The sequence below is a fragment of the Schistocerca piceifrons genome, chromosome 3, assembly GCF_021461385.2.
Source record: "Schistocerca piceifrons isolate TAMUIC-IGC-003096 chromosome 3, iqSchPice1.1, whole genome shotgun sequence".
NCBI lineage: Eukaryota > Metazoa > Arthropoda > Insecta > Orthoptera > Acrididae > Schistocerca > Schistocerca piceifrons.
Genome location: NC_060140.1, coordinates 263610158 through 263630474, shown reverse-complemented (window position 1 = coordinate 263630474; position 20317 = coordinate 263610158). Strand labels below are relative to the sequence as shown.

The 20317-nt window shown below is 47.4% G+C and overlaps 26 non-coding genes across 26 annotated transcripts; 8 read left to right on the top strand and 18 right to left on the bottom strand.

The window, feature by feature from the left end:
- Window positions 1-215: 215 nt before the first annotated feature.
- Window positions 216-287, bottom strand: Trnaw-cca. The gene has a single exon. It is a non-coding gene; the product is annotated as a tRNA-Trp (tRNA).
- A 118-nt stretch (window positions 288-405) lies between these two features.
- Window positions 406-477, top strand: Trnaa-cgc. The gene has a single exon. It is a non-coding gene; the product is annotated as a tRNA-Ala (tRNA).
- A 278-nt stretch (window positions 478-755) lies between these two features.
- Trnac-gca lies at window positions 756-827 on the bottom strand. Its single transcript has one exon. It is a non-coding gene; the product is annotated as a tRNA-Cys (tRNA).
- A 319-nt stretch (window positions 828-1146) lies between these two features.
- Window positions 1147-1218, bottom strand: Trnaw-cca. Its single transcript has one exon. It is a non-coding gene; the product is annotated as a tRNA-Trp (tRNA).
- Window positions 1219-1336: 118 nt separating this feature from the next.
- On the top strand, window positions 1337-1408 carry Trnaa-cgc. Its single transcript has one exon. It is a non-coding gene; the product is annotated as a tRNA-Ala (tRNA).
- Window positions 1409-7542: 6134 nt separating this feature from the next.
- Trnaw-cca lies at window positions 7543-7614 on the bottom strand. Its single transcript has one exon. It is a non-coding gene; the product is annotated as a tRNA-Trp (tRNA).
- Window positions 7615-7623: 9 nt separating this feature from the next.
- Trnac-gca lies at window positions 7624-7695 on the bottom strand. The gene has a single exon. It is a non-coding gene; the product is annotated as a tRNA-Cys (tRNA).
- A 319-nt stretch (window positions 7696-8014) lies between these two features.
- On the bottom strand, window positions 8015-8086 carry Trnaw-cca. Its single transcript has one exon. It is a non-coding gene; the product is annotated as a tRNA-Trp (tRNA).
- Window positions 8087-8202: 116 nt separating this feature from the next.
- On the top strand, window positions 8203-8276 carry Trnaa-cgc. The gene has a single exon. It is a non-coding gene; the product is annotated as a tRNA-Ala (tRNA).
- Window positions 8277-8553: 277 nt separating this feature from the next.
- Trnac-gca lies at window positions 8554-8625 on the bottom strand. The gene has a single exon. It is a non-coding gene; the product is annotated as a tRNA-Cys (tRNA).
- A 319-nt stretch (window positions 8626-8944) lies between these two features.
- Window positions 8945-9016, bottom strand: Trnaw-cca. Its single transcript has one exon. It is a non-coding gene; the product is annotated as a tRNA-Trp (tRNA).
- Window positions 9017-9134: 118 nt separating this feature from the next.
- Window positions 9135-9206, top strand: Trnaa-cgc. The gene has a single exon. It is a non-coding gene; the product is annotated as a tRNA-Ala (tRNA).
- A 276-nt stretch (window positions 9207-9482) lies between these two features.
- On the bottom strand, window positions 9483-9554 carry Trnac-gca. The gene has a single exon. It is a non-coding gene; the product is annotated as a tRNA-Cys (tRNA).
- Window positions 9555-9873: 319 nt separating this feature from the next.
- On the bottom strand, window positions 9874-9946 carry Trnaw-cca. The gene has a single exon. It is a non-coding gene; the product is annotated as a tRNA-Trp (tRNA).
- Window positions 9947-16677: 6731 nt separating this feature from the next.
- On the bottom strand, window positions 16678-16749 carry Trnac-gca. The gene has a single exon. It is a non-coding gene; the product is annotated as a tRNA-Cys (tRNA).
- Window positions 16750-17068: 319 nt separating this feature from the next.
- On the bottom strand, window positions 17069-17140 carry Trnaw-cca. The gene has a single exon. It is a non-coding gene; the product is annotated as a tRNA-Trp (tRNA).
- Window positions 17141-17258: 118 nt separating this feature from the next.
- On the top strand, window positions 17259-17330 carry Trnaa-cgc. Its single transcript has one exon. It is a non-coding gene; the product is annotated as a tRNA-Ala (tRNA).
- Window positions 17331-17606: 276 nt separating this feature from the next.
- Trnac-gca lies at window positions 17607-17678 on the bottom strand. Its single transcript has one exon. It is a non-coding gene; the product is annotated as a tRNA-Cys (tRNA).
- Window positions 17679-17997: 319 nt separating this feature from the next.
- On the bottom strand, window positions 17998-18069 carry Trnaw-cca. The gene has a single exon. It is a non-coding gene; the product is annotated as a tRNA-Trp (tRNA).
- Window positions 18070-18187: 118 nt separating this feature from the next.
- On the top strand, window positions 18188-18259 carry Trnaa-cgc. The gene has a single exon. It is a non-coding gene; the product is annotated as a tRNA-Ala (tRNA).
- Window positions 18260-18535: 276 nt separating this feature from the next.
- On the bottom strand, window positions 18536-18607 carry Trnac-gca. The gene has a single exon. It is a non-coding gene; the product is annotated as a tRNA-Cys (tRNA).
- Window positions 18608-18926: 319 nt separating this feature from the next.
- Trnaw-cca lies at window positions 18927-18998 on the bottom strand. Its single transcript has one exon. It is a non-coding gene; the product is annotated as a tRNA-Trp (tRNA).
- Window positions 18999-19116: 118 nt separating this feature from the next.
- Window positions 19117-19188, top strand: Trnaa-cgc. Its single transcript has one exon. It is a non-coding gene; the product is annotated as a tRNA-Ala (tRNA).
- Window positions 19189-19464: 276 nt separating this feature from the next.
- On the bottom strand, window positions 19465-19536 carry Trnac-gca. The gene has a single exon. It is a non-coding gene; the product is annotated as a tRNA-Cys (tRNA).
- Window positions 19537-19855: 319 nt separating this feature from the next.
- Trnaw-cca lies at window positions 19856-19927 on the bottom strand. The gene has a single exon. It is a non-coding gene; the product is annotated as a tRNA-Trp (tRNA).
- Window positions 19928-20045: 118 nt separating this feature from the next.
- On the top strand, window positions 20046-20117 carry Trnaa-cgc. Its single transcript has one exon. It is a non-coding gene; the product is annotated as a tRNA-Ala (tRNA).
- Window positions 20118-20317: the final 200 nt, after the last annotated feature.

The window sequence follows — 20317 nt, the reverse complement described above, 5'->3', positions numbered from 1 at the left end:
ATATATTAGCGTTAAACGATATAAATATCAAAAATACTAGACACTTCGCGCCTGGAGAAAGTGCGAGTCGGCGCCTTCACCTTAATGTCAGAACGCGAAAATTGCACTAGTAACTTTTTTTCAAGCAAGTTCTGTTCGTCCGTTCTCCGTAATCGTTTGGTATCTGATTAAACTGACATACTCGCCTATGGCTTTCGTAAACGAAAATTTCATTGTGACCCCGACGTGATTTGAACACGCAACCTTCTGATCTGGAGTCAGACGCGCTACCGTTGCGCCACGGAGTCGACGCTGCTTAGGTCTTGTCATGAGTAGGTTCCTCGAACACTTACTGTACCGTTCAAACCTAAGAAATAATGACAGTAGGATCCACGAGACACTCGTCCCGGATGTACTTGCTCTGGCGGGGGTGTAACTCAGTGGTAGAGTGTCTGCTTCGCATGCAGAAAGTCCTGGGTTCAAATCCCAGCTCCTCCAATTTTTGTTTCTCCGTGCAGCAGTACATGAAAACTTTTGCCTATCACCATATTCTACAAAATTCAGTGTACAAGATTCTTCCCCCAAGCAAGTGGATTTCGTACAGTTCGACCTCATGGCGGGAGGACGATGACCTGCAAGACCCTGGGCTGCGATCCCCCCCCCCATTGAAATGTTGCTCCAAAGCCTTCGGTATGGCGTGCAGGGTGCATCTCAAACATGTATTTGCAACTCACCGCGACAATCGTCATTTGTTTTTTCGAGATACTGAAAAATGAAGGGGGCACCCGGGATTGAACCGGGGACCTCTCGATCTGCAGTCGAATGCTCTACGACTGAGCTATACCCCCATTCACGATCTTTGCGTTCCCATAACTTAAGGAAAAATATTATACTCTGCCTGGCTAAAGACGTCTAATCGAGCAAAATATTGCGTAATCATTATCTCTCAGTTATATATTAGCGTTAAACGATATAAATATCAAAAATACTAGACACTTCGCGCCTGGAGAAAGTGCGAGTCGGCGCCTTCACCTTAATGTCAGAACGCGAAAATTGCTCTAGTAGCTTTTTTTCAAGCAAGTTCTGTTCGTCCGTTCTCCGTAATCGTTTGGTATCTGATTAAACTGACATACTCGCCTATGGCTTTCGTAAACGAAAATTTCATTGTGACCCCGACGTGATTTGAACACGCAACCTTCTGATCTGGAGTCAGACGCGCTACCGTTGCGCCACGGAGTCGACGCTGCTTAGGTCTTGTCATGAATAGGTTCCTCGAACACTTACTGTACCGTTCAAACCTAAGAAATAATGACAGTAGGATCCACGAGACACTCGTCCCGGATGTACTTGCTCTGGCGGGGGTGTAACTCAGTGGTAGAGTGTCTGCTTCGCATGCAGAAAGTCCTGGGTTCAAATCCCAGCTCCTCCAATTTTTGTTTCTCCGTGCAGCAGTACATGAAAACTTTTGCCTATCACCATATTCTACAAAATTCAGTGTACAAGATTCTTCCCCCAAGCAAGTGGATTTCGTACAGTTCGACCTCATGGCGGGAGGACGATGACCTGCAAGACCCTGGGCTGCGATCCCCCCCCATTGAAATGTTGCTCCAAAGCCTTCGGTATGGCGTGCAGGGTGCATCTCAAACATGTATTTGCAACTCACCGCGACAATCGTCATTTGTTTTTTCGAGATACTGAAAAATGAAGGGGGCACCCGGGATTGAACCGGGGACCTCTCGATCTGCAGTCGAATGCTCTACGACTTTTTTTTTTTTTTTTTTTTTTTTTTTTTTTTTTTTTTTTTTTTCTTTTTTTTTTTTTTTTTTTTTTTGTTGATTTTTTTTCCTTGCTCTCACCAAAATATGCCTTCATCGGCGAGCTTCAACGCTATCATATCGGTTGTGGTATACGCTCGTCGCCGACGGCTGCTCTCGTGGATCATATAGTGAAAATCAAAAAAGAAATGAAAATTCTTCCACAAACTCTAATCTTCCGTCCAGCAATGAAATGCACAATAAAAGACAATGGTCCTCTGCAAACAAAGAAAATGGCAAAATAAAAGATCCATCCTAAAAGATGCCACAGACGACGAGTAACTAAAAGTCGTAGGAAAGTTCGTTCTTATACAAAAAACACACAATTAAGTTCCATGTCCATTCTCGGAGAAAAGGATGCGCGTGGAGGAGACAAATTAAAAACGCACTCCTAAGATCGGAAGAAGAAGGTAGTAAATGGGAATTAAAATAATATTGTCACTTCCATGTGGAAAACGAAATGCACCACTGCCATAAGTCAAATAAAATAAATAAAAGATAATCTTCTTCTTGAGCGCATAATTGTCTCACAGATCCATCAAAACCATCTGGTCAAATCCAAACAAAAATGATTGAAAAAAAAACGAAAAATAAGAGATAGCCTCTTCAGTCGTAAATGGAGTTGTCAATGTATCAATTATTGAACATCTTCGCGTAACCATGTTTTAACGCCGCACACAGAAAATTGGCAAAAAGTTCGTTATAATGTTTCAGCCGCTGGACATGGGAATGTGCATCCCACAAGTATGCTAAATATGTATATACGTCCTGGACTTGGCAATCCAGAATGGCGAAGACTGTGTGACCTAAGAGCCACACCATGGTATTGTGCTTCGCGCGAGGGAAGGGTTTAAACCCTGGCGCAAGAACATCATTGACAGTCACGTGCGAGGGTGTCGTCCTGTTGATCAGAGCCACCATGACCCTACACAGTTCCCAGATGGCCGACACAAGGCCACATTGAAAGCGATGCTCCCGTGTGTCTGGAACGCCGCATGCACCACAATTGGCAGACGGCAGCAGGCGGATGTCCGAGAGACGTTGGTTAGTGGCCACCGTATTGTTAACCAGTTTATACCACTGGGACCGAACGCCGGAGGGCAACACGGAATGATGAATATTCAACCACACTTGCCGCCAGTCGGTCGCGGGGAAACGAAGAGCTAGCTTGTGAGGGGGTGGCCTCCCCACCATTGCCGCATACAGTCGGCGAACATTCCTGTTTCTGTCCAGCGCCGTTTCCAGTACGTAGCTCCGCTGCAGGTAGTAAGCTCTGACGTAGCCGAGTTGATACGGGATGCCCACCACGGACACCGGTGCGCTCTCGGAGGGCGGCCGGTAAGCGACGAGCATGGCCGCCGCCGTTCCATCCGGGCTGTTAGCTTGCAAGGTGGCCATGCGGTGCACCAGCAGCGCCGAACACTTCCTGGAAAAATCGACGAGGCCGAGTCCCCCGAAGGTGGTGTCGAGGACGCACGTTGCCGCCCGAACCTTGAAGATTTCGTGGCGCCACAGGAGCCAGTAAGCGGCCTGCGAAAATGATCGGGCGAGTGGGCGAGGAACGTCCAGGAGCTGTGCCACGTACCAGGCCTTGGAATACACGGCGTTGTTAATTAGGTCGACCTTCTGGAGGAGGGTGAGGCGTCGACTGGCGTAAGTCTTACAAAGGCCTTTGACATGATTGAGCAGCCGGCGCCAGGTGCGCGCCCGCATCTGTTGGGGATTAGCAGTAACGTCAAGGCCCAAGATAATGTGATGACGGGCTACGCGAAACCAAGTCTGATCGGGATCCACTTCACAATTTCCTAAAGGAATCATTACGGTCTTCCTTGGATTTATCAAGGCACCCGACGCACGCTCATACCTCCTCAATAAGGGCCGGATGTGATGAAAATCGTCGTCGTCGCCGATAAAAACACCTACGTCATCAGCATAAGCGAGACATTTCACAGTGGCAAGATGAATATCCACGCCGCCTATCGTGCGGTCGAGCGCACGCAGCAGTGGGTCCAAAGCAATGACAAAAAGGTACATAGATAAGGGACAGCCCTGTCGCACCGACCTACGAAGAACTATAGGTGGTGTTCTCCATCCATTAATAGTCACCACCGAACTGGCTCCTGTCAGGAAATGGCGAATCACGCAAATGAAGCGGGGGCCAAAGCCCATTCTGTCCATAACGTGCATCAAATAATCGTGGCTCATCCTGTCAAACGCGTTGGCAAAGTCCAGAGAAAGAACACAGGCTGAAAGCCGATGGACGGCCGAGTAAGCGATGATGTCACGATAGGTAGACGCTGCATTGAAAATGGTCCGCCTCTTAACGCCGCAGGATTGAAACGGGCAGATGACTTTGTCCATGACTGCCTGTAACTTCGCTGCAACACATCTGGCCGCCAACTTGTAATCAGCATTCAGCAGCGTAATTGGCCGCAGATCGGTGACACGACACGGACCCCGTTTTTTGGGGATAAGAACAATGTGCCCTGCGAGAAACTGACTCGGGATGACGAAGCCGCGAAGCACTTCGTTCACCAGTACCGTAAACTTGTCCCCTACAATATCCCAGAAAGTAGTATAAAATTCTGTAGGAAGACCGTCGGGTCCAGGCGACTTACCTGTCGTGCTGGCTTTCAAGATCTGTAACACGTCCTGATTAGACACCTCTGCAACCAGCTCTTCACGGTCAGGTTCGGACATGCAGTCGACTAAGTCATGTAATAAAAGTCGCATGGCCTCCCCGTCCACGGTAGTGTTGTGAAAGAGCGAAGTATAATAGTCGGAGATATGACGTACAATTTCGTGCCGCTGCGATAAGACAATCCCCGCATCAGTTTCTAGCGCATCAATATACTTTTTGCGAGCCTGTGTCTTCTCCCGGGCAAGATGATAGAGCGATGGCTCCTCGTCATCGATGTGGCATAACGGACGGCTCCGAACCGTTAAACCCCGCGACCTTTCCCGGTGCAGCCTCAGAATCTGGGTTTTAATTTTGCTCAGGCGGAGTCTAATATTTGCGTCCGGGCCAGCAGGTGCATGGATAGCATCCTGTAAGCACTGCTGATAAAATGCTAAAGTACGCCTGTGCCAGTAACTCGTTTCTCGACTATATAATTGCGCCGCCTTCCGCAAAATTGGTTTGGCATGCGCCACCCACCACTCGATGCAGGACCCGTAAGTATGGAACTTTGTTAAACACTGCTGCCATGCGACACGTATCTCCGCACGGAGCCCTTCGGCACCCAGATGGCCGGTATTGAATTTCCAATATGCCGGAAGAGATTTCGTGCGACAGCACGGCAACCGCAAAACGCACACGTAGCCACAGTGATCACTCACGGCGACAGGCAGAACTTCGACTGCACATAAAGCGCCTGTTAGCTCCCGTGAAACGTAGATCCTATCAATTCGACTGGCCCCCCTAGTAGAAAAGTGCGTATACTGCGTCATAATGGGATGGTAGTGACGCCACGTATCACGCAAGTCCACTGCATTTAAAAGGGTAGTCAGTTCAGCACATTTTGTGGGGGTGGGGTATTGGTCAGCAGAGGCAACAACACAATTAAAATCGCCACCCAATATGATGGGGCGAGCCGTAGCCAAAAAGGGGCATATGTCCGTGGTAAAAAAACGAGCGCGTGTGCGTTTTTGATCAGTCCCCGAGGGCACATAGACGTTGACAAATTGGACTCCCTCAATCACACACGCTAAGATACGACCATTTGGGAGAAGTTGGATGTCCGTAGGCTCTAAAGACGACTTATATAAAATCGCAGTGCCACAATTATTATCACTATTCAGATTGTAAACAACATCATAACCTGGGATATTGCTAAAAACGTCACTAGATACCTCTTGAAGAAGGGCAATACTAAAATTTCCATGAAATAAAACGTCTGTAAAAGCTGCTATCTTGTGCGCCGCTGAGATACCGGCAACGTTTAATGTCAAAACAGAAAACATACCCGTGGGGCGTGATTGCGTTGACATTTTAAGCAGATGGACAATACAGAGCAAGAGAAAAAACACCAACGAAGTGATAAAATGCCGGACTTACACGTAAACGAACAGCAGCTGGCATAAAAATGGAAATTTCAGTAGGTCTTAAAACACTGTAGTGGTTAGTAGCAATTCTACAAAAACATGGCACGACAATACACTGGACGCAGTACAAGATACAGTAGTTTCCATGTCAAGTGCAATGTAGGTGGACTCATGACAACGATGTAGGTCTTCGCACACTCTACTGGCCCCCCTCGTCCTCCTGCTGTTGCCACCACGGGCTGTGACTATCAGGTGGCGGGGGTGGTCGTGCGTCGCCCGACGACTGGGCGGCTTCCGCCTGGCCGCCGCGCGATGTTACGGCCGGCTGTGACGGCACCGAATATTTGCGCGGGCGCTGTGGTAACTGCTCACTGCCCTGTTCTAATTTGCGCTTAGCAGCAGCAATGTCCTGTTCCTTCCCGGCACTGAGAAATTGTTTCAAGTGAGCAGTGTGTGCTCGAATCTTCTCTGTCCTGGCGGGGCTGCTATTACGGGAGGAACCCTGTGACATTGGCTCACTTTCACTGCCACTCTCCGTGGCTGGCGGATTCGCGAGGGCGGCCGGGTTCGGATCCCTGACCTGTTTACCCTTGCCCCGCTGGCGGCGTTGCTTTTTACTTTCCGCTGAAGGCGTTACAGTTTCGGCAGAAGTTGGCACCGGGAGGGGCGGCGGGGGTAAAGAAGCGTCTGTTGCCTCCACCGATTCCGATTGAACGGGATCAGTATTAACAGGGCGTACGTCCCGTTCGTCATCAACCCGGTCGGTCGGGGCAGGCGGGTCCTGGACAACCTCCATTTCCTCCTGCCCGACAGTCGTGTTATTATTTTCCGCGACGGACCTGTCTTCGACAGAAGCAACGGCCGACGGTCGCACGGTCGGTCGGTCGGTCGGACCGGTAAAGGATGTTCCTGCTACAATCTCACTCATAAGGGGCACAAATTTATCGCTACCACCCACAACATCTTGGCGCGGTAACTGAACAGGCCGCCGTCGAGGGCAGTCACCCCTTAAATGTTCCGTGGAATGACATACGGCACATGTCGGCGGTTGCCCGATATATGAGATCTGTGCACGAACCCCACCGATTACAAAGTAGGAAGGAATATGTTGTTTCAGGTCCATCCGGACACTACGGACACCACTAGCAACTTTATAACGGTATGCACTAGACCATTTCTCCATCGTAATGTTCAGAACGTCACCAAACCGCGACAAGGCACGAGATAAAACTTGATCAGGGCATTCAGGTGGTACATTAAAAACACGGACAGTTCGAATTCCAAACCCTGATGCCACAATTTGCACATTACTAATACTGCCGTCTGCATGTTTAAAACGGCGACTGCCACCAAATTTAGCAACAAATTTTTCACACAAGTCCCCAGACGTAAATTTCAAGAACAAGCAATACTGAACAAAGTCCAATTGAAAGGTGTCTACGATTTCTTCCGGTATCTTTAAGTCTTCGAATAACCATTCGTGTATTTCAAATGCGGTAGGGCGGACAGCACTTCTATCAAAGACACACTGAACGGTGTTAGCTCTCGAAAATGTCGACATTTTGTTACTTACAAACCTTGAAAGCAGCTATCACGAAGAACGAAGCGCCAAAGTCCCGGCGACGTAAACAAAGCCGCAACCGTCCCGCTGCCCCGCGCGATGCGCACGGATACGCTGTCCGAATGCGTCTCGAAAATTTCATTGTGACCCCGACGTGATTTGAACACGCAACCTTCTGATCTGGAGTCAGACGCGCTACCGTTGCGCCACGGAGTCGACAAATGAAGGGGGCACCCGGGATTGAACCGGGGACCTCTCGATCTGCAGTCGAATGCTCTACGACTGAGCTATACCCCCTTTCACGATCTTTGCGTTCCCATAACTTAAGGAAAAATATTATACTCTGCCTGGCTAAAGACGTCTAATCGAGCAAAATATTGCGTAATCATTATCTCTCAGTTATATATTAGCGTTAAACGATATAAATATCAAAAATACTAGACACTTCGCGCCTGGAGAAAGTGCGAGTCGGCGCCTTCACCTTAATGTCAGAACGCGAAAATTGCACTAGTAGCTTTTTTTCAAGCAAGTTCTGTTCGTCCGTTCTCCGTAATCGTTTGGTATCTGATTAAACTGACATACTCGCCTATGGCTTTCGTAAACGAAAATTTCATTGTGACCCCGACGTGATTTGAACACGCAACCTTCTGATCTGGAGTCAGACGCGCTACCGTTGCGCCACGGAGTCGACGCTGCTTAGGTCTTGTCATGAATAGGTTCCTCGAACACTTACTGTACCGTTCAAACCTAAGAAATAATGACAGTAGGATCCACGAGACACTCGTCCCGGATGTACTTGCTCTGGCGGGGGTGTAACTCAGTGGTAGAGTGTCTGCTTCGCATGCAGAAAGTCCTGGGTTCAAATCACAGCTCCTACAATTTTTGTTTCTCCGTGCAGCAGTACATGAAAACTTTTGCCTATCACCATATTCTACAAAATTCAGTGTACAAGATTCTTCCCCCAAGCAAGTGGATTTCGTACAGTTCGACCTCATGGCGGGAGGACGATGACCTGCAAGACCCTGGGCTGCGATCCCCCCCCCATTGAAATGTTGCTCCAAAGCCTTCGGTATGGCGTGCAGGGTGCATCTCAAACATGTATTTGCAACTCACCGCGACAATCGTCATTTGTTTTTTCGAGATACTGAAAAATGAAGGGGGCACCCGGGATTGAACCGGGGACCTCTCGATCTGCAGTCGAATGCTCTACGACTGAGCTATACCCCCTTTCACGATCTTTGCGTTCCCATAACTTAAGGAAAAATATTATACTCTGCCTGGCTAAAGACGTCTAATCGAGCAAAACATTGCGTAATCATTATCTCTCAGTTATATATTAGCGTTAAACGATATAAATATCAAAAATACTAGACACTTCGCGCCTGGAGAAAGTGCGAGTCGGCGCCTTCACCTTAATGTCAGAACGCGAAAATTGCACTAGTAGCTTTTTTTCAAGCAAGTTCTGTTCGTCCGTTCTCCGTAATCGTTTGGTATCTGATTAAACTGACATACTCGCCTATGGCTTTCGTAAACGAAAATTTCATTGTGACCCCGACGTGATTTGAACACGCAACCTTCTGATCTGGAGTCAGACGCGCTACCGTTGCGCCACGGAGTCGACGCTGCTTAGGTCTTGTCATGAATAGGTTCCTCGAACACTTACTGTACCGTTCAAACCTAAGAAATAATGACAGTAGGATCCACGAGACACTCGTCCCGGATGTACTTGCTCTGGCGGGGGTGTAACTCAGTGGTAGAGTGTCTGCTTCGCATGCAGAAAGTCCTGGGTTCAAATCCCAGCTCCTCCAATTTTTGTTTCTCCGTGCAGCAGTACATGAAAACTTTTGCCTATCACCATATTCTACAAAATTCAGTGTACAAGATTCTTCCCCCAAGCAAGTGGATTTCGTACAGTTCGACCTCATGGCGGGAGGACGATGACCTGCAAGACCCTGGGCTGCGATCCCCCCCCATTGAAATGTTGCTCCAAAGCCTTCGGTATGGCGTGCAGGGTGCATCTCAAACATGTATTTGCAACTCACCGCGACAATCGTCATTTGTTTTTTCGAGATACTGAAAAATGAAGGGGGCACCCGGGATTGAACCGGGGACCTCTCGATCTGCAGTCGAATGCTCTACGACTGAGCTATACCCCCTTTCACGATCTTTGCGTTCCCATAACTTAAGGAAAAATATTATACTCTGCCTGGCTAAAGACGTCTAATCGAGCAAAATATTGCGTAATCATTATCTCTCAGTTATATATTAGCGTTAAACGATATAAATATCAAAAATACTAGACACTTCGCGCCTGGAGAAAGTGCGAGTCGGCGCCTTCACCTTAATGTCAGAACGCGAAAATTGCACTAGTAGCTTTTTTTCAAGCAAGTTCTGTTCGTCCGTTCTCCGTAATCGTTTGGTATCTGATTAAACTGACATACTCGCCTATGGCTTTCGTAAACGAAAATTTCATTGTGACCCCGACGTGATTTGAACACGCAACCTTCTGATCTGGAGTCAGACGCGCTACCGTTTGCGCCACGGAGTCGACGCTGCTTAGGTCTTGTCATGAATAGGTTCCTCGAACACTTACTGTACCGTTCAAACCTAAGAAATAATGACAGTAGGATCCACGAGACACTCGTCCCGGATGTACTTGCTCTGGCGGGGGTGTAACTCAGTGGACGCAGTCTGCCTGCAGCGGCCGTGGCGTGCGGTTGTCTGTGCTCCGCGCTGCGGCTGGCTTGTTTACTTCTGCGGGGTAAGTCGCTCGCTAGCAGCGGTTATTCTTGCGTTTGTGGAATGACGATGATAATTCAGTGATGGCACATACTATGAGGAAAGACACCTTGAAGTTAACGTTCGATAACACGTTTGCCCGACCAACATCCTTCGAAATCGAGGATTTCCTCGAAGAAGTGATGAAAATTGGCCTCGATGAGATTATCGGTATACATTTGTCGATTCTGTCTAGCATCGTTTATATCAAGATGAGAGATGCCGAGTTTTGTGACAAACTAGTTGACTCCTTTAGTTCTGGTTTGAAGTTTAAGCATAGTGATGGCAATGTGGGTGTGGTTACTGTTTCTCACGCCGGGCTTGGACTTCGAACAATTCGCATTTTTGAACTACCGTTTGAGGTCCCAGCAGACCAGATAAACGTTGCGTTATCGCCGTATGGCAAAGTTTTGAGCAACTTTGCCGAACGTTGGTCTCCGGCGCATAAGTATCCGGTACTGAATGGCGTCAGGCAGCTTAAAGTTGACTTGCAACGACATATTCCGTCGTACGTCACGGTTTGTGGGTACCGTGCCGTCGTAATGTATGATGGCCAACCTAGAACATGTGCCAGATGTAACTCGACGGGACATGTTCGTGCGGAATGTTTACAGCGTCGTGTAGTTCAACTGCCAACCGGAGAGAGTGTTAGCCCTCCCGCGATGTCAACATTACAGCCATCGTACGTGTCGGTTGCCCGCGGTGAGCCGTCCATACAACTGATTCGCGATAAACCTGCCGGACCCAGTTCCGTCGTTAATGTGACGTCTCCGGACACGCCAGTCGCGTCCGAGATGGCTGCTTCTGAAACACATGAAACTAACAGGACCAGTGAGATGGCGGTGGACCAGCCCTCACGGGGTGCCGAGTTGGTGGAGGTGTCCATGGCTCCTGCTCCCATGTCTGAACGAGTCGCTGAAACGATGCCCAACTCCGACACAGTAATACGTGGTAATCGATCTCCGAAGAAAAATAAAAAGCGGAGGATGGCTCACCAAGGTGCGGAAGATACAGCACCGAGCTTGCGGGGAAAGGCTAAATTAATCGGTCAGAATTTAAAAGAAGGGCCCGCAGACGCTGCCGCCTCGCCTTCGCGCTCGCGGGACACAACGCGATCAGACGACACCATGTCGGAGACTCCCACGATGTACGACAGCGGACCAGATGAGACGCCCACTCAGCAAACTGAGCCACAGAATACGAATCCACCAGTTTCTGAGCCAGTAGGCACCCTTTGCTCTCCCAATTGGGCGGACGAGTTTGAAACGAACGAAGCTGATGTAGAGATGCAGGAGGATTCCACACCCTCGACCGGCTCCTTGCCCCCCGTATCAGCGGTTGATGGACACAACGTCCACGTGGCCATGGCTACTCAAACGACCGACACGGTCAGCGCCTCCAATTGAAGGCTGTATGACGCACCCTATCGTTTGCTCCTTTCGTACCAAACATCTATGACCACCCTGCAGGCCTACAAGATCCTGACTCTCAATATCAATAAGATACGCAGTGATTTGAATCTGAAGAACTTACAAGACTTGTTATACGCAGCCGACATCGATATAGCCATGCTTCAGGAAGTGAGTGAGATCAGGTTAGACCACATAGCAGGGTATAACGCTTTCGTGAACCCTGGCAACGGTTTCGAACTTGGAACAGCATTACTGTTAAAAGAAGGGATCATTGCAAATTGTGAGGCCAAACTGGTGACCGGCAGAGGGATAGCAGTCACTGTCAATAACATCAGACTGATTAATATTTACGCACCTTCTGGGTCCAGTAATAGGCAACACCGTGCAGAATTTTTTCGCCACGAGATCCTTCCGCTCTTCGGGACCAACTACAGTGATGTCATTTTTGGCGGCGATTTCAATTGTGTGCTTCGTCAAATCGATCAAACTCCTCACTTTAATCGGTGTGTCGAATTAGAACAGATCATTCAAGAACTCCGCTTCACTGACACTTGGACGCACATGCACGGAGTGGAAGTGGGTTTTACGCATGTTACCAATCATTCGGCAAGTAGGTTAGATAGAATTTACATATCGCGTAATTTAACGCAACACCTGCTACACACCGAAATATGGCCAACTGTATTTTCCGACCATGCTGCCTATATCTGCACCGTCAACATGCAAAAACAGGAAACATACCGGGGTCGAGGGTTATGGAAGTTCAACATCGCACATTTGCATGATCCTGCATGTCGAGAAGCCTTCCTGTCCACCTGGACGGCATGTGAACGCAAATTCAGATCCTACAACTCCGCGATCGAGTGGTGGCTCAAATGCGCCAAACCACAAATTAGGAAAACTTTAATGTTTTACTCCCGTCAGAAAAGTCTGTGGCACAAACGGACCATGGAATTTTACTTTCAGTGTCTTCGGGAGTTGTATAAATGTGACGCGACCGTTATCGGCAATTTTGCAAAGATCAAAAGAATTCAGGCGAAACTTTTAACGCTGCAACGGAAACAGTTGGAAGGTTTTCAAATTCGGGCGCGAGTTCCTAAGACGGTGCAAGAAGAAGAGGCTGCCATGTATCACATGTTACGTGAAAGTCGACGAGGCAGTCGGAAAATCATTACACACATCCGAACCAGCACCGGGGCAATAGTTACTAAACAAAGTGACATTATGCGTGCGATTGAAGAGTACTATCGAGACCTGATGTCCAATAAAATGACAGATGATACCGTGTTTGCGGAGTTTGCGACAAATTTATCACGGAAACTCAGCCCCACAGAGGCGACTCAGCTGATGACAGAGGTGACAGAAGACGAATTAACAGACGTTATCCTAAGGAGTCCGAAGAATAAATCTCCTGGTTGCGATGGAATACCTGCCGAAGTATATCAAACCTTCTGGCCGCAGATGAAATCGAAACTCCTTGCAATATGTAAAGAACTAATGAACCCACAAAACGTTATTCCGCAGGAATTTCGACAAGGAATTGTTGTCTTACTGCCCAAGACCCCGTGCAGTAACGACCTCACTAACCTGCGACCTCTCACGTTATTAAATAGTGATTATAAACTATTCGCCCGTGTTCTGAGCCAACGGCTCAAAACTGTCATGACCACAATCACAGGACAGTATCAAACGAGTGTCGGTAGAGATAGATCTATTTACCACACGCTCACGGATTACAGAGATGTCATTGCCGTAGCGGAGGCTTGCAAGTTAAAATGCGCCCTCGTCATGATAGACTTTGCAAAAGCGTTCGACAGGGTGAGCCATCGTTTCCTTTTCCGCGTCATGCAGGAATTGGGGTTTCCGCACCAGTTCACCCAAGTACTCGACAATCTGATCCGTAATAGTACGTCGCGGATTCAAATTAATGGTCGCCTCAGTGGCGCTATTGATATCGAGTGTTCGGTGAGGCAAGGCTGTCCGATGTCGATGGCTCTCTTTGCCATCGCCATAGAACCTCTGCTCGCTACGCTAACTGCACATTTGCAGGGATTGGAAATCAATAGCCAGAAGATTGTGTGCCGTGCGTACGCAGATGATGTCGGCTTTCTTGTCGTGAACGCGCAAGAAGTGCGGTCCTCACTTCAAATACTTCAACGATATGAGGCGGTATCTGGGGCGAAGGTGAACTGGCAAAAATCCGGACTCATGAATGTTGGACGGGGAATAAATCTACCCAATCATACCCGATTACGAGAAATTACCAGTATAAAGTGCTTAGGCCTTGAGTTTCGGCGGAAGATACAGAATACCATTGCTGTTAATTATAGAGCTTTACTTCATAAAGTTAGGGCATGTGTACAACTGCATAGCATGAGGAAACTGAATGCTCTCCAAAAAATTGAACTGGTCAACACTTATATCCTCTCGAAGATTAACTATGTCGCCAAAGTGTTGCCTCTTCCCAGTGGCATTGCACATAGAATGCTGTCTGCCCTGGGCCATTTTGTGACCAGAGGCAATATCTTCAAAGTTAAATATGTTACGTTGACGCTCCCTCCTCGGAAGGGCGGATTGAACCTCACAGATGTCTATAAAAAGGCACAGGCGCTCTATCTAAGCAGTATGTATAAGCTATGGACAAAATCTCCACACTGTCTCACTGCACACCTTCTCAACGAAATCTCCCCAGCGAACCTCAACCCCCCGATTGATGTACATCATATTCCACACGACCTTTATCATTTAAAATACTTCCTGCTTGAATATAGTTATGCTCGAACAAGAATTCCGGCGAAGGAAATAACGGTGGTGAAGCAACTTTATAAGACTTTGATCGAGTCCACCTCCAGGAATAACATCGAAGACAAATATACAGCTCACAATTGGCGGGTGATTTGGGATAATATTCATTCACGCCATTTACCGTCTCACGTGCGAGCGTCTTGGTATCTCACGGTGAATCGCAAAATAGCTACCAATGCCAGACTCCATTCCATTCATCTGGCCGATTCACCCTTATGCAACACTTGCCAGGTACAAGATAGCGAGGAACATCGATTTGTCTGCGAAAAAGTGCGAGATGTTTGGGCGGTCATACGACAGTTGTTGGCGAGCATCACTAGAACATGCCCTGCGACCATAACGCCAGCTGACTTCCTCACTCCGGAGGTAGTGCCTTACCCGCAGACCAAAAGAAATTCAGTAAACTGGCTTAAAGGCCACACAGTTTACTATCTTTTCAATGTGAACGAAACGAGTAAAGAAGACTTTCTCCTGTATTTAATGATACAGCACCACCGACTACAGAAGACTAAAAACTATAAAGCTCATTTTGCAAACTTTTTAAGTCACACGATCATTTCACAGCCAATATAGGATGGAGTGCTTAAAGCCATTTCTTCCGACATGGTGGATTCCACTCTTCCTTCGGACGCCCGAAGTGAAGTCCAAAGAAGTAAGTGCGGGACAGGCTAATTTACGAGTGCGTCACTTGGATCATTCGTCACGTTCAGAAATTAGCAGAATGTTTGTAATAGCGCGTTCCGTCTCATTGGCGGATGCCCTGCACAGAACTGAGTTTCCTAGCTTCTTAATTGTAACAGTCGATCCGATGGAGAGAAACAACGATAGACGACTTTTCATTTATATTTTTCATTTCAATACTAACTCTGATTTGTGGGGTGAGACGCACTCATGCGGTGCAAAGTGCACGGATTCCCGGATCTCCTGAATACATATGAAAATGGACAAATTCATTTACACTGCAAATGGATGCAACATTTCGTCTCCGGACTAATTTCTGTTTTTATGTTACTGGCGGCGGAGTCAAGCCGCAGCATTTCTTCAGTGCGCCGATGAGGTAGGGTGCCGTGGTGACGGTTACGGTGGGAGACAAGATGGCCAGGCCTCAGATTGCATGACCCCTGCCCTCCTTGCCTCTCCCTGCCTGATACCACTTAAAGCACCAAAAAAAAAAAAAAAAAAAAAAAAAAAAAAAAAAAAAAAAAAAAAAAAAAAAAAAAAAGTGGTAGAATGCTCGCCTGCCACGCGGGCGGCCCGGGAAAAAAGATACATATAAAAAAAACAAAAAAACAAAAAAGTGGTTTAAAAAAAAAAAAAAAAAAAATGGATAAGGCGTCGGACTTCGGATCCGAAGATTGCAGGTTCGAATCCTGTCCCGGTCGAGTTTTTCCAGTTCTGCAAAAGATGCATGCTGTTTTACTGAGTTGTTTGAGTACTACAAATCTAGTTGAAAGTTGCTGCTGTCCGCTTCCTGGCTGCAAACCGGCGTCTACCTGAAGCTCAAGCACGACAAAGGGGTTGTGTAGCGAAATTTTCGGCACAGTGCCGATCAGGAGAGATTTTTGGAACTACTGCGTCTGACTCAGGACCCAAGAGCTACGCCACGGGCGTCTGCGCACAGTCGAGCATGTGTGTTGAATAATGGTGCTGATAGCCACGTATCATTTCAAGTAGATTTGATGCCTTTCGGAAAATTTATTTCATTGAATAGGAATTGTAGCTCATTTGTGGCAGCAGGAAATAAGCTGTAGTCAAAAGGATAAAAAAAAAAAAAAAAAAAAAAAAAAAAAAAAGTGGCTAGGATACCTGGCTTTCACCCAGGAGGCCCGGGTTCGATTCCCGGTACCTGAACGTCAATTCTCGGGGCTGAGATGAGAAAACTCCTCACGGCCGTTTTTCGTCTTCGTGGAGCTGCTAAAAAAAAAAAAAAAAAAAAAAAAAAAAAAAAAAGTGGTAGAGTGTCTGCTTCGCATGCAGAAAGTCCTGGGTTCAAATCCCAGCTCCTCCAATTTTTGTTTCTCCGTGCAGCAGTACATGAAAACTTTTGCCTATCACCATATTCTACAAAATTCAGTGTACAAGATTCTTCCCCCAAGCAAGTGGATTTCGTACAGTTCGACCTCATGGCGGGAGGACGATGACCTGCAAGACCCTGGGCTGCGATCCCCCCCCATTGAAATGTTGCTCCAAAGCCTTCGGTATGGCGTGCAGGGTGCATCTCAAACATGTATTTGCAACTCACCGCGACAATCGTCATTTGTTTTTTCGAGATACTGAAAAATGAAGGGGGCACCCGGGATTGAACCGGGGACCTCTCGATCTGCAGTCGAATGCTCTACGACTGAGCTATACCCCCTTTCACGATCTTTGCGTTCCCATAACTTAAGGAAAAATATTATACTCTGCCTGGCTAAAGACGTCTAATCGAGCAAAATATTGCGTAATCATTATCTCTCAGTTATATATTAGCGTTAAACGATATAAATATCAAAAATACTAGACACTTCGCGCCTGGAGAAAGTGCGAGTCGGCGCCTTCACCTTAATGTCAGAACGCGAAAATTGCACTAGTAGCTTTTTTTCAAGCAAGTTCTGTTCGTCCGTTCTCCGTAATCGTTTGGTATCTGATTAAACTGACATACTCGCCTATGGCTTTCGTAAACGAAAATTTCATTGTGACCCCGACGTGATTTGAACACGCAACCTTCTGATCTGGAGTCAGACGCGCTACCGTTGCGCCACGGAGTCGACGCTGCTTAGGTCTTGTCATGAATAGGTTCCTCGAACACTTACTGTACCGTTCAAACCTAAGAAATAATGACAGTAGGATCCACGAGACACTCGTCCCGGATGTACTTGCTCTGGCGGGGGTGTAACTCAGTGGTAGAGTGTCTGCTTCGCATGCAGAAAGTCCTGGGTTCAAATCCCAGCTCCTCCAATTTTTGTTTCTCCGTGCAGCAGTACATGAAAACTTTTGCCTATCACCATATTCTACAAAATTCAGTGTACAAGATTCTTCCCCCAAGCAAGTGGATTTCGTACAGTTCGACCTCATGGCGGGAGGACGATGACCTGCAAGACCCTGGGTTGCGATCCCCCCCCATTGAAATGTTGCTCCAAAGCCTTCGGTATGGCGTGCAGGGTGCATCTCAAACATGTATTTGCAACTCACCGCGACAATCGTCATTTGTTTTTTCGAGATACTGAAAAATGAAGGGGGCACCCGGGATTGAACCGGGGACCTCTCGATCTGCAGTCGAATGCTCTACGACTGAGCTATACCCCCATTCACGATCTTTGCGTTCCCATAACTTAAGGAAAAATATTATACTCTGCCTGGCTAAAGACGTCTAATCGAGCAAAATATTGCGTAATCATTATCTCTCAGTTATATATTAGCGTTAAACGATATAAATATCAAAAATACTAGACACTTCGCGCCTGGAGAAAGTGCGAGTCGGCGCCTTCACCTTAATGTCAGAACGCGAAAATTGCACTAGTAGCTTTTTTTCAAGCAAGTTCTGTTCGTCCGTTCTCCGTAATCGTTTGGTATCTGATTAAACTGACATACTCGCCTATGGCTTTCGTAAACGAAAATTTCATTGTGACCCCGACGTGATTTGAACACGCAACCTTCTGATCTGGAGTCAGACGCGCTACCGTTGCGCCACGGAGTCGACGCTGCTTAGGTCTTGTCATGAATAGGTTCCTCGAACACTTACTGTACCGTTCAAACCTAAGAAATAATGACAGTAGGATCCACGAGACACTCGTCCCGGATGTACTTGCTCTGGCGGGGGTGTAACTCAGTGGTAGAGTGTCTGCTTCGCATGCAGAAAGTCCTGGGTTCAAATCCCAGCTCCTCCAATTTTTGTTTCTCCGTGCAGCAGTACATGAAAACTTTTGCCTATCACCATATTCTACAAAATTCAGTGTACAAGATTCTTCCCCCAAGCAAGTGGATTTCGTACAGTTCGACCTCATGGCGGGAGGACGATGACCTGCAAGACCCTGGGCTGCGATCCCCCCCCATTGAAATGTTGCTCCAAAGCCTTCGGTATGGCGTGCAGGGTGCATCTCAAACATGTATTTGCAACTCACCGCGACAATCGTCATTTGTTTTTTCGAGATACTGAAAAATGAAGGGGGCACCCGGGATTGAACCGGGGACCTCTCGATCTGCAGTCGAATGCTCTACGACTGAGCTATACCCCCTTTCACGATCTTTGCGTTCCCATAACTTAAGGAAAAATATTATACTCTGCCTGGCTAAAGACGTCTAATCGAGCAAAATATTGCGTAATCATTATCTCTCAGTTATATATTAGCGTTAAACGATATAAATATCAAAAATACTAGACACTTCGCGCCTGGAGAAAGTGCGAGTCGGCGCCTTCACCTTAATGTCAGAACGCGAAAATTGCACTAGTAGCTTTTTTTCAAGCAAGTTCTGTTCGTCCGTTCTCCGTAATCGTTTGGTATCTGATTAAACTGACATACTCGCCTATGGCTTTCGTAAACGAAAATTTCATTGTGACCCCGACGTGATTTGAACACGCAACCTTCTGATCTGGAGTCAGACGCGCTACCGTTGCGCCACGGAGTCGACGCTGCTTAGGTCTTGTCATGAATAGGTTCCTCGAACACTTACTGTACCGTTCAAACCTAAGAAATAATGACAGTAGGATCCACGAGACACTCGTCCCGGATGTACTTGCTCTGGCGGGGGTGTAACTCAGTGGTAGAGTGTCTGCTTCGCATGCAGAAAGTCCTGGGTTCAAATCCCAGCTCCTCCAATTTTTGTTTCTCCGTGCAGCAGTACATGAAAACTTTTGCCTATCACCATATTCTACAAAATTCAGTGTACAAGATTCTTCCCCCAAGCAAGTGGATTTCGTACAGTTCGACCTCATGGCGGGAGGACGATGACCTGCAAGACCCTGGGCTGCGATCCCCCCCCATTGAAATGTTGCTCCAAAGCCTTCGGTATGGCGTGCAGGGTGCATCTCAAACATGTATTTGCAACTCACCGCGACAATCGTCATTTGTTTTTTCGAGATACTGAAAAATGAAGGGGGCACCCGGGATTGAACCGGGGACCTCTCGATCTGCAGTCGAATGCTCTACGACTGAGCTATACCCCCTTTCACGATCTTTGCGTTCCCATAACTTAAGGAAAAATATTATACTCTGCCTGGCTAAAGACGTCTAATCGAGCAAAATATTGCGTAATCATTATCTCTCAGTTATATATTAGCGTTAAACGATATAAATATCAAAAATACTAGACACTTCGCGCCTGGAGAAAGTGCGAGTCGGCGCCTTCACCTTAATGTCAGAACGCGAAAATTGCACTAGTAGCTTTTTTTCAAGCAAGTTCTGTTCGTCCGTTCTCCGTAATCGTTTGGTATCTGATTAAACTGACATACTCGCCTATGGCTTTCGTAAACGAAAATTTCATTGTGACCCCGACGTGATTTGAACACGCAACCTTCTGATCTGGAGTCAGACGCGCTACCGTTGCGCCACGGAGTCGACGCTGCTTAGGTCTTGTCATGAATAGGTTCCTCGAACACTTACTGTACCGTTCAAACCTAAGAAATAATGACAGTAGGATCCACGAGACACTCGTCCCGGATGTACTTGCTCTGGCGGGGGTGTAACTAAGTGGTAGAGTGTCTGCTTCGCATGCAGAAAGTCCTGGGTTCAAATCCCAGCTCCTCCAATTTTTGTTTCTCCGTGCAGCAGTACATGAAAACTGTTGCCTATCACCATATTCTACAAAATTCAGTGTACAAGATTCTTCCCCCAAGCAAGTGGATTTCGTACAGTTCGACCTCATGGCGGGAGGACGATGACCTGCAAGACCCTGGGCTGCGATCCCCCCCCATTGAAATGTTGCTCCAAAGCCTTCGGTATGGCGTG